A 12,169-nucleotide genomic window follows, 5' to 3' on the forward strand; every position below is an offset into this window, starting at 1 on the left:
ATCTGGATTCTGAGAAACTACCATTTATAGGTTAAATTAAGTAGCCAGTGCAGTGACATGGCCTCAGCTGCAACTCGATCCTGTGGTTCTCCAAACATCTTTAAGATTATAGCATATTCGAGACCGAATTAAAAAAGAAAAGAATTTTAAATGTCAGTATGTTATGGACAGGACCGAGACTTTTTCCCATTCTGATTGGTTTTCCATTTCAAGTGATTATCGAAGAATATTGAAGAGGTTCAACTCTCGAGGTGTATAAGCTAGGCTGTGGTAAGTGCGACACTGCCTTGCTCATCACTTGACCTTTACACATAATGCACCGAACTGATGAGCAGTCTTATAGTCATTAACAAGCTTCTGTGAGCCTTAAATTGGTGATACTGACATGTCCTGAGATTTCTGTCAGGAGTCTGGAGTAGGGGAGGAGGTAGGAGTGAGCCCGAAGGTCACTTCCTGGGGGAGAAAAGGAGTACCTATGTTCCTAAGGTAGCTACCTGGGAGAGAAAAGGAGTATGTCCCGAAGGTCGCTTCGTGAGAGAAAGAAGGAGCATGTCCCTATGGTTGGTTCCTGGGAAGGTCGGTGAGGCTCGGAGCGAGTCCCAAAGGATACTACCGAAGGGAGGAACTGTAATAGAAGATACATTTAAACTTGTGTCTTTAATGGCTCCATTAACCTGCTTTCTGCATAAAAAATATCGTAACATTAACTAGATCATCGTTTAGAGAATGTTTTGTGGTTTTTGTGTGCCAAACTAACAAGTTTAGTCTAATTTTGGGGTAAAGAGAACATGTTAAAATCTCTCCCCACACAAACAAAATTTTTACATTTCAATTGCTCATTATATTATCCTGGTTTTCTGCTGTTTTGACAGGATGCCACATTTTTGTACTGTTAATTATCAAGTATAGTAATGTTACAAGTGAGGAAACAGGTCTACACTATTGATTAAATTACATTTTAAATGCCAGTCCACAAATCAATCAAACCCTTGACAGTCTACACATTTTACTCTCCCTACTGGAGCTCGGTTCGACAGTGGCTCTCTCTACTGCTCATCTCTTGCCAAGCTATTCGGTCTCACACACTGATTCATGCTACTCACTCATCTGTGCTGCAAAACCAAACCCGATGACCAATCTTTGCACGTGAAACTCGTTGCTCATCACTTGCTTATCACTTGCTAAGGGTTCACTAGCCTCCTTCACTTCACTGTCATCATAGGTCGGTCTCCCTGTTTATATACCTCTCAGTACCACCCTGGAAAAGTCTCATAGCCTTTCGAAGTCTCGTGTTGTCAATAATCCTTAGATTTAACTCTCGAATCTGTGAAAACTCTTGCATCCTAGTTATGCCACTTTGTATGGACAAGGCTGTGGGATCGGACCAAAACCTCGAGACACACGGATAATCTCTTAGAGTCTATGGAAAAGCACCAGGGAAGGGAAAATAATGGGGTAGTGGCCACATTAATGGATATTCGTTGTACCTCCATTGCACCTGCTCCAGAATAGAAAGAGGAGGTGGGTCCCTCCAGGGTTCCCTCATTGGAGCGTGCCGAGCAAGCCTTGTCTGTAGCAGCCTCGCGACAGTGCTCCTCTTTGAACCTATCATAACTAGTCCAAAGAGTCCCTTTTACCCAAAGCCATCTTACAAAGAGGGAATAATTTAACAAAATCTCTCAATGCTACCAGTCCATGACTAACATAGCTTTATTTAAAATTATATTAAAAAATCATATATGAGACATATGTTAAAGTGACAAGAAATATGCTGTAGACCCGAACAGGTTACACATCTCTTTCAGCAATCAATCCCTCAATTAGTCGAAATGTATCACATTCATTCGTCCCCTCTTTCCTCTTTGAATATGGTAGACCACATCACCTAGTTTTTTCAACATTTCATATGGGTGTCTGCATGTCGTTGCAGATTGTATAGCCAAACCAAGTTCTCTTCCTGAATTTTGGTTAAATTAGTCTTCAGATCATACCTTGTCTTCAATCAGTTCATAATTATCAAAGTTTTTATGGACCTCATCATGTATGTGTGTTATATGCTCCTCCAGAAGATAGGTGTAATCGATGGTGCTGTTGATTCTTGGTGAGAACAGCCATACTTATTGTCTAAACTGTCTAAACAGAATACTTGCAGGAGCCTGTCTAGTCTAGTCATGAATGGCAGCCCTATATGCCATCGGAACAATTGGATGTGTTGATCCCAATCTTGTTGGTGGTCAGCCACAACCTTTGATAATCGTTCATCTAGGGTCCTGAAGAACCTTTGCACTATGCCATCAAACTGAGGATGTTGACTGTATTCCTGGTTTTATTTATTCCCGGTAACTGACAAACTTCCTGGAATATAGTCGATTCAAAATTATGGCCTTGGTCTGAGTGTAGCTCCATTGATACTTTTAATCTGCAGATGAGGTTCTTGACAAGTGTGTTCACTGTAGGGGTGGCTTCCTGGTTAGGAATAACATAAGCCTCTGACCATATACTGGTTACCATCTTTAGTTTTGGGAAATGGCTCAGCAATGTCAATGCTAACCGCTCAAATGGAACTCCAACATTGTAGGACCTCAGTTTTCCATAACTACAGTACTGTGGCCCTTTTCTTGCTGAACAAGTGTAACATTGTTTAGAACAAGCCTATCCATACTGATAGGACCTCAACCAGTAGTAGTGCTAACGAATCTTTGCCAGAGTTATATTTACTCCAAGATACCCACCCACATGTTAGTGCAAGGTATGGAACATAGTATTTGAAGGCCAAAAATTCACAACTTCTTAGTATGCATAGTATGAAATTAGTGGCTAAGTTCTTCAATGCTGAATGTGTTTGATTAGAATTATTCTAAACAATTTTGCAGCATGATATATGAGTGGATGTTTAGTTAACAATCTTGTAATATTGAATAGTATTTAGTTCCAGAAGATTCTGGGAATTCTAGTATTTAGTTCCCAGAATCTTCTTGAAGAAATATCTGCGCCTGTAGGCTTTGCTGAAATGGATTTTTCTGGTTCTGTGTTTCGATGCAGTACCATCAAAATAAACCAAGGGCCCTGGGGAAAATAATTATATCGGACCCCTTCCTCATTAAGTGTAAAAAATTTCGAACACCACATTTTAAAAAATAATAAGTAGTATAGGAAAGTATGTCCGAGATCAGGATGCAGGATGTGGTGCCGGTGCCGGTGTCCGCCATCTTGGATTTGTGACGTCACGGCGGCAAACATTCCTCAAAATTCCTTCAAAATGACTCAAAATGACTCAAAATTTCCCGTTTTAAGAAAAAATTTCCCGTTTTCGAGGGAAAAATTCCGGTTTCGAGGGAAAATTTCCCGTTTATTCCTTAAAAATCCCAGCGGCTGAAAATTCCTAAAACTGGCTTAAGCATCCTTAACTCAAGCCAACGTTAAGCCATTTATAGGATTATGACGTCACCGTTGCAGTTTCTGTTACGCCCGCCATCTTTAACTTTTTTATTTATTATCCGATTTTAATGAAATTTTTTTAAAAATTATAAAAAAAATTCAATTAATAAAATTTTAATAAATTTTTTATAAAAAATATATTTTTACGACACGGAGTTCGGAGTCCTCGATTCGACCCCGACGAGGGCAAAAAAAAATTAAAAATAGCGACAAGCTCTTTCCTCAATGGTGGATGCAGGCAGACTGACTCCTACCACTTTTTTTTCCAAAGCATATTTATCGTCAGCTGGTATGACGACACGTCCGCCATCTTGTCTTCGTCCGCTGGAGATCACCATCTTGTTTTCGTCCACTAGAGTGTGCTGATACCATGTTAGTATAATTATCTGATCACCACACCTTTGACCTTGACCTTGAACTTTTACCTTGACCTTGAACTTTGACCTTGACCTTTGACCTTGACCTTGAAATTTGACCTTAAACTTTGACCTTGACCTTGAAATTTGATCTTGACCTCGTAATTTGACCTGACCTTGAACTTTGACGACCTTGAAATTTGACCTTGACCTTGAAATTTGACCTTGAACTTGAATTTGACCTTTACCTTGAAATTTGACCTTGACCTTGAAATTTGACTTTGTCCTTGAAATTTGACTTTGTCCTTGACGACCATCATGGATCCGACATTTTATGTTCAGTACATGCTACCAGGAGCTACCACCTGCTGGAGTACGCCATATTGTGTGTGTGTACTTGTATTACAGAGTACATTTCCATCTGGATAATTTTATTCTAACCCGATACAGTGCAGTTATCATTTATTATTGAGGTGCCCCCCGCCAACTTGAAATTCTGCCGGCATCTTGAAATCATGTAATAATGTAGCTAGAAAAGCGGGAAAAAATCCAAAATTCATTAAATAAATTTGTAATCCATATAATGATTGATTGGATCGACTAAGGTCCTTGGTTCGATCCCTGGCCGATACAAAACAACTTTAATTTAAAAAAAAAACTAAAAAAGTGTTAGGTTTGAGAAAATAAAAACACCACAAGTTCTTTTAAAAAAAAATTATTACATAAATTCAATACACTACTACAAGTACAAAAAAAACACTGACAAATTAACAAAGCCTTTTAGATTCCTCGATTCAAACAGTCTTCTTATTGTACGGACTAAGCCTTTTACATGACTTTAAATGTCTATCCGATCCGTTCATCACCACAGCCAGAGACGGACTGAAGTTCATAGCACTTATATAGTCTCATTAGCCGGTACAACACATGAGTCAAATCAATAACCATGTTCATTATACGTCTCGGAGCATTTTTTATAATGACGATGTAAGCTATCGAGACGTGAAATTAGTTTATTGCACTTATTGCACTGAAATTGTATTCTTTGAACATTATTAGAACAACCGCTTCTTTCATGTATGCGAGCATTTAAGGTGATAGTAAATGATGCACCACAGTATTTGCACTGATGCGAAGTACGCTCTTCATTAATTGAAGTATTCAATGCTGATGAAACTTCAGCTGATGGTGGAACAGCACATATCGAAGTCTCCTCCAGTGTTGTCAGAGACGTTGCCAACGGGATCTGCTCCAACATCGTCGGCGCCGACGTCATGATTCCCGTAGTCGATGGTACATCCTCCATCGAGTACGACGTTAAAGTCGGTAAAGACGCCATCGAAGTCTCAAGAACAGGCAATTACACGACTTATGCACCAGAAGAAACAAACTAGGTGATCCGTACACCGTCGACGGCAGTAACAAACTGAGCGTCCTGATGTCTAGGACTCGTTTATATACATTAACCGGTTTGAATAATACGCTAGTAAAATCAAGAACAATTTACTAAAATACTAGAGTCAAAAAAACATTAAAAAAATAGAAGCACCATCAACAAAAAAGGAAGCACATTTGGAAGCACCATCAACAAAAAAGGAAGCACATTTGGAAGCACCTTCAAAAAAGGAAAAACAATAGAAAGCACCGACTACGAAAAGGCAGCACATTTGGAAGCACCGACAACGAAAAGGCAGCACATTCGACAGCACCGACAACTAAAAGGCAGCACATTTGGAAGCACCGACTACGAAAAGGCAGCACATTTGGAAGCACCGACTACGAAAAAGCAGCACATTTGGAAGCACCGACTACGAAAAGGCAGCACATTTGGAAGCACCGACTGCGAAAAGGCAGCACATTTGGCAGCACCGACAACGAAAAGGCAGCACATTTGGCAGCACCGACAACGAAAAGGCAGCACATTTGGAAGCGCCGACAACGAAAAGGCAGCACATTTGGAAGCACCGACAACGAAATGGCAGCACATTTGGAAGCACCGACAACGAAAAGGCAGCACATTTGGAAGCACCGACTACGAAAAGGCAGCACATTTGGAAGCACCGACTACGAAAAGGCAGCGCATTTGGAAGCACCGTCATCGAAAAGGCAGCACATATGGAAGCACCGACTACGAAAAGGCAGCACATTTGGAAGCACCGACAACGAAAAAGGCAGCACATTTGGCAGCACCGACAACGAAAAGGCAGCACATTTGGAAGCACCGACTACGAAAAGGCAGCACATTTGGAAGTACCGACAACGAAAAGGCAGCACATTTGGAAGCACCGACAACGAAATGGCAGCACATTTGGAAGCACCGACTACGATAAGGCAGCACATTTGGCAGCACCGACAAAGAAAAGGCAGCATATTTGGAAGCACTGACTACGAAAAGGCAGCACATTTGGAAGCACCGACAACGAAAAGGCAGCACATTTGGAAGCACCGACAACGAAAAGGCAGCACATTTGGAAGCACCGTCATCGAAAAGGCAGCACATTTGGCAGCACCATCAACAAAAAAAAGGCAAAAAGGAAGCACAAGTTACGAGATCTAAGTCTTAGTTAGAAATCAGAATACAATAAATAAAAACATTAAATTCTTATAATTTAAATTATTTATTTTATTGCTTTACATTATACAAATGCAAGTAAAACAAGCCATTATTGTATGTAGCCAGCATTCCTCAGTTCCTTGAGTAGGAAGGATATTTCTTTGATGCACGAATAGTTTCCTGCACAAAGCGAACCATGTAGAAGTCTTAGCCGGTCAACCAATATGTTTGGATCTTTCCATGATGTGTAATCATTCTCTTCTACCACCATCTTCCTTGCACCTTTATAATAAATATTATGATCTCTGGTGTCTTCCGTTTTACCACCAACCTCAGGGTAACTTTCATGTTTGAGACGGTGATCATCACACGCTTGAACAGATTTATTTAATATATCACGTCGTTTCCACCGTTTCGGTCTCAGGACACCGCCACATTCTTCGATCTGGCAGATTTAGGTGCTTCATCATAGTCTATGTCTTTGTCAACAGCCTCAGAGTCACTAAAACAATCACCGTAGAAGGAATCGTCTTCACCCAATTTACCGCAAGAATTCGATGTTGATGATGTTGAAGTGTCTTTATCGTCTTCATGCTTCCTTTTTAGGAGTCCATCATTTTTACAAAGTAGGAAAGATCTACTTGAATTCGGCTGGAATATATTCTCACTTTTCACGTTAAGGATTCTTCCATTGTCTTCATTCTTCCGTAAATCATCCTCCTCCTTCAATTTAAGTTCTTTGTCGAGATCGGAAGAGCCAAGAAAATTATTGTCGTAATGCAGATCACTCTTCCTTAGGCTAGTAGATTCATCGTTGTCCTCTAGCTTGTACGCAGGCTTGGCGCTACAAGTTCTTCTATTTTTTTTAGGCTCTCTCTCCGCGTAAACGACTTGCTACATCGAACACAACTTATCATATTGCGCAGTGGATTTTTAACACAGTCATTCTTCTCGTGTTGTCTTTTATTCTTTCTCAAGATAAACTCTTTACTACAAAACTTACACCTATGTTCTTTTGATACAGCGTCAGATCCCAAATCGGAATTCTTATTAGTTACTGAGACTAATGCCAGATACCAATTGAGTGTTTTAAATTAGATCCAATACTTAAATAAAAAAATTTTCATATTTCATCAGCGAGAATTAATATATCTCATGCAAAAGTACTTTATGCATGTAGTTCTGCTTTTCAACAACAGATGTCGCCACATGTTGCTTGCAGATAAATAATATTTAGTTCTTTTATGCGGGATGCGGGATGCTCACTAACGATCGCAAAAGAAGGATGGCTTCCCTAGACTCCAAGGAAAAGGAAGTTCGTCTTGCAAGTTGGTGCTCCACAGATGTCTCATGGCGTAATATTAATTTGACTGAGTAATGATATTTGTTAATTCCACCTGATAAAAATATTGCAAGTTTTGATTTAGTAGCAGAAATTATCGAATTAAATGTAACTCCAAAAAAAATGACATGTCTCAATAGACCAAAAAAAATCCATGCAGAGAGCGGTTTCTCAGAATAGTCAGAAACACTTGAAGAAACCACAGGAATGATTGCAAGCACACGGAAAAAACCATCAAAATATTGACAAGAATAATCAGGAGCACACGGAGAAAACCATCATAATATTGACCAGATTAATCAGAAGTACTCGGAGAAAACCACCACATGTTTTATTTGATATCATAAAATTACAGGAAAAAATATTTAAAAATAAAAATAATAAAAAAAAATAAAAATAATTAATAAAAAAATAAAATAAATAAAATGCATAAACAGTTTCTGCTAGCTTGTAAACTTATCATTGTTGAGCAAAGATAGAGTTCTTGTACAAGCCAGAAATATATGCATTTTATTTATTTATTTTATTTTTTTACTAATTATTTTTATTTATTTTGTTATTTTTATTTTTAAATATTTTTTCCTGTAATTTTATGATATCAAATAAAACATGTGGTGGTTTTCTCCGAGTACTTCTGATTAATCTGGTCAATATTATGATGGTTTTCTCCGTGTGCTCCTGATTATTCTTGTCAATATTTTGAAGGTTTTTTCCGCGTGCTTCCAATCATTCCTGTGGTTTCTTCAAGTGTTTCTGACTATTCTGAGAAACCGCTCTCTGCATGGATTTTTTTTGGTCTATTGAGACATGTCATTTAATTTGGAGTTACATTTAATTCGATAATTTCTGCTACTAAATCAAAACTTGCAATATTTTTATCAGGTGGAATTAACAAATATCATTACTCAGTCAAATTAATATTACGCCATGAGACATCTGTGGAGCACCAACATGCAAGACGAACTTCCTTTTCCTTGGAGTCTAGCGAAGCCATCCTTCTTTTGCGATCGTTAGTGAGCATCCCGCATCCCGCATAAAGGAACTAAATATTATTTATCTGCAAGCAACATGTGGCGACATCTGTTGTTGAAAAGCAGAACTACATGCATAAAGTACTTTTGCATGAGATATATTAATTCTCGCTGATGAAATATGAAAAATTTTTTATTTAAGTATTGGATCTAATTTAAAACACTCAATTGGTATCTGGCATTAGTCTCAGTAACTAATATGAATTCCGATTTGGGATCTGACGCTGTATCGAAAGAACATAGGTGTAAGTTTTGTGGTAAAGAGTTTATCTTGAGAAAGAATAAAAGACAACACGAGAAGAATGACTGTGTTAAAAATCCACTGCGCAATATGATAAGTTGTGTTCAATGTAGCAAGTCGTTTACGCGGAGAGAGAGCCTAAAAAGACATGGCAGAACTTGTAGCGCCAAGCCTGCGTACAAGCTAGAGGACAACGATGAATCTACTAGCCTAAGGAAGAGTGATCTGCATTACGACAATAATTTTCTTGGCTCTTCCGATCTCGACAAAGAACTTAAATTGAAGGAGGTTGATGATTTACGGAAGAATGAAGACAATGGAAGAATCCTTAACGTGAAAAGTGAGAATATATTCCAGCCGAATTCAAGTACATCTTTCCTACTTTGTAAAAATGATGGACTCCTAAAAAGGAAGCATGAAGACGATGAAGACACTTCAACATCATCAACATCGAATTCTTGCGGTAAATTGGGTGAAGACGATTCCTTCTACGGTGATTGTTACAGTGACTCTGAGGCTGTTGACAAAGACATAGACTATGATGAAGCACCTAAATCTGCCAAGATCGAAGAATGTGGCGGTGTCCTGAGACCGAAACGGTGGAAACTACGTGATATATTAAATAAATCTGTTCAAGCGTGTGATGATCACCGTCTCAAACATGAAAGTTACCCTGAGGTTGGTGGTAAAACGGAAGACACCAGAGATCATAATATTTATTATAAAGGTGCAAGGAAGATGGTGGTAGAAGAGAATGATTACACATCATGGAAAGATCCAAACATATAGGTTGACCGGCTAAGTCTTCTACATGGTTCGCTTTGTGCAGGAAACTATTCGTGCATCAAAGAAATATCCTTCCTACTCAAGGAACTGAGGAATGCTGGCTACATACAATAATGGCTTGTTTTACTTGCATTTGTATAATGTAAAGCAATAAAATAAATAATTCAAATTATAAGAATTTAATGTTTTTATTTATTGTATTCTGATTTCTAACTAAGACTTAGATCTCGTAACTTGTGCTTCCTTTTTGCCTTTTTTTTGTTGATGGTGCTGCCAAATGTGCTGCCTTTTCGATGACGGTGCTTCCAAATGTGCTGCCTTTTCGTTGTCGGTGCTTCCAAATGTGCTGCCTTTTCGTTGTCGGTGCTTCCAAATGTGCTGCCTTTTCGTAGTCGGTGCTTCCAAATGTGCTGCCTTTTCTTTGTCGGTGCTGCCAAATGTGCTGCCTTTTCGTAGTCGGTGCTTCCAAATGTGCTGCCATTTCGTTGTCGGTGCTTCCAAATGTGCTGCCTTTTCGTTGTCGGTGCTTCCAAATGTGCTGCCTTTTCGTAGTCGGTGCTTCCAAATGTGCTGCCTTTTCGTTGTTGGTGCTGCCAAATGTGCTGCCTTTTTCGTTTTCGGTGCTTCCAAATGTGGTGCCTTTTCGTAGTCGGTGCTTCCATATGTGCTGCCTTTTCGATGACGGTGCTTCCAAATGCGCTGCCTTTTCGTAGTCGGTGCTTCCAAATGTGCTGCCTTTTCGTAGTCGGTGCTTCCAAATGTGCTGCCTTTTCGTTGTCGGTGCTTCCAAATGTGCTGCCATTTCGTTGTCGGTGCTTCCAAATGTGCTGCCTTTTCGTTGTCGGCGCTTCCAAATGTGCTGCCTTTTCGTTGTTGGTGCTGCCAAATGTGCTGCCTTTTCGTTGTCGGTGCTGCCAAATGTGCTGTCTTTTCGCCGTCGGTGCTTCCAAATGTACTGCCTTTTCGTAGTCGGTGCTTCCAAATGTGCTGCTTTTTCGTAGTCGGTGCTTCCAAATGTGCTGCCTTTTCGTAGTCGGTGCTTCCAAATGTGCTGCCTTTTCGTTGTCGGTGCTGTCAAATGTGCTGCCTTTTCGTTGTCGGTGCTTCTAAATGTGCTGCCTTTTCGTAGTCGGTGCTTCCTATTGTTTTTCCTTTTTTGAAGGTGCTTCCATATGTACTTCCTTTTTTGTTGATGGTGCTTCTATTTTTTTAATGTTGTTTTGACTCTAGTACTTTAGTAAATTGTTCTTGATTTTACTAGCGTATTATTCAACCCGGTTAATGTATATAAACGAGTCCTAGACATCAGGACGCTCAGTTTGTTACTGCCGTCGACGGTGTACGGATCACCTAGTTTGTTTCTTCTGGTGCATAAGTCGTGTAATTGTCTGTTCTTGAGACTTCGATGGCGTCTTTACCGACTTTAATGTCGTACACGATGGAGGATATACCATCGACTACGGGAATCATGACGTCGGCGCCGACGATGTTGGAGCAGATCCCGTTGGCAAAGTCTCTGACAACACTGGAGGAGACTTCGATATGTGCTGTTCCACCATCAGCTGAAGTTTCATCAGCATTGAATACTTCAATTAATGAAGAGCGTACTTCGCATCAGTGCAAAGACTGTGGTGCATCATTTACTATCACCTCAAATGCTCGCAGACATGAAAGAAGCGGTTGTTCTAATAATGTTCAAAGAATACAATTTCAGTGCAATAAGTGCAATAAACTAATTTCACGTCTCGATAGCTTACATCGTCATTATAAAAAATGCTCCGAGACGTATAATGAACATGGTTAATGATTTGACTCATGTGTTGTACCGGCTAATGAGACTATATAAGTGCTATGAACTTCAGTCCGTCTCTGGCTGTGGTGATGAACGGATCGGATAGACATTTAAAGTCATGTAAAAGGCTTAGTCCGTACAATAAGAAGACTGTTTGAATCGAGGAATCTAAAAGGCTTTGTTAATTTGTCAGTGTTTTTTTTTGTACTTGTAGTAGTGTATTGAATTTATGTAATAATTTTTTTTTAAAAGAACTTGTGGTGTTTTTATTTTCTCAAACCTAACACTTTTTTAGTTTTTTTTAAAATTAAAGTTGTTTTGTATCGGCCAGGGATCGAACCAAGGACCTTAGTCGATCCAATCAATCATTATATGGATTACAAATTTATTTAATGAATTTTGGATTTTTTCCCGCTTTTCTAGCTACATTATTACATGATTTCAAGATGCCGGCAGAATTTCAAGTTGGCGGGGGGCACCTCAATAATAAATGATAACTGCACTGTATCGGGTTAGAATAAAATTATCCAGATGGAAATGTACTCTCTAATACAAGTACACACACACAATATGTCGTACTCCAGCAGGTGGTAGCTCCTGGTAGCATGTACTGAACATAAAATGTCGGA

The sequence above is a fragment of the Bacillus rossius genome (assembly GCF_032445375.1).
Source record: "Bacillus rossius redtenbacheri isolate Brsri chromosome 9 unlocalized genomic scaffold, Brsri_v3 Brsri_v3_scf9_2, whole genome shotgun sequence".
In the NCBI taxonomy this organism is placed as follows: Eukaryota; Metazoa; Arthropoda; class Insecta; order Phasmatodea; family Bacillidae; genus Bacillus; species Bacillus rossius.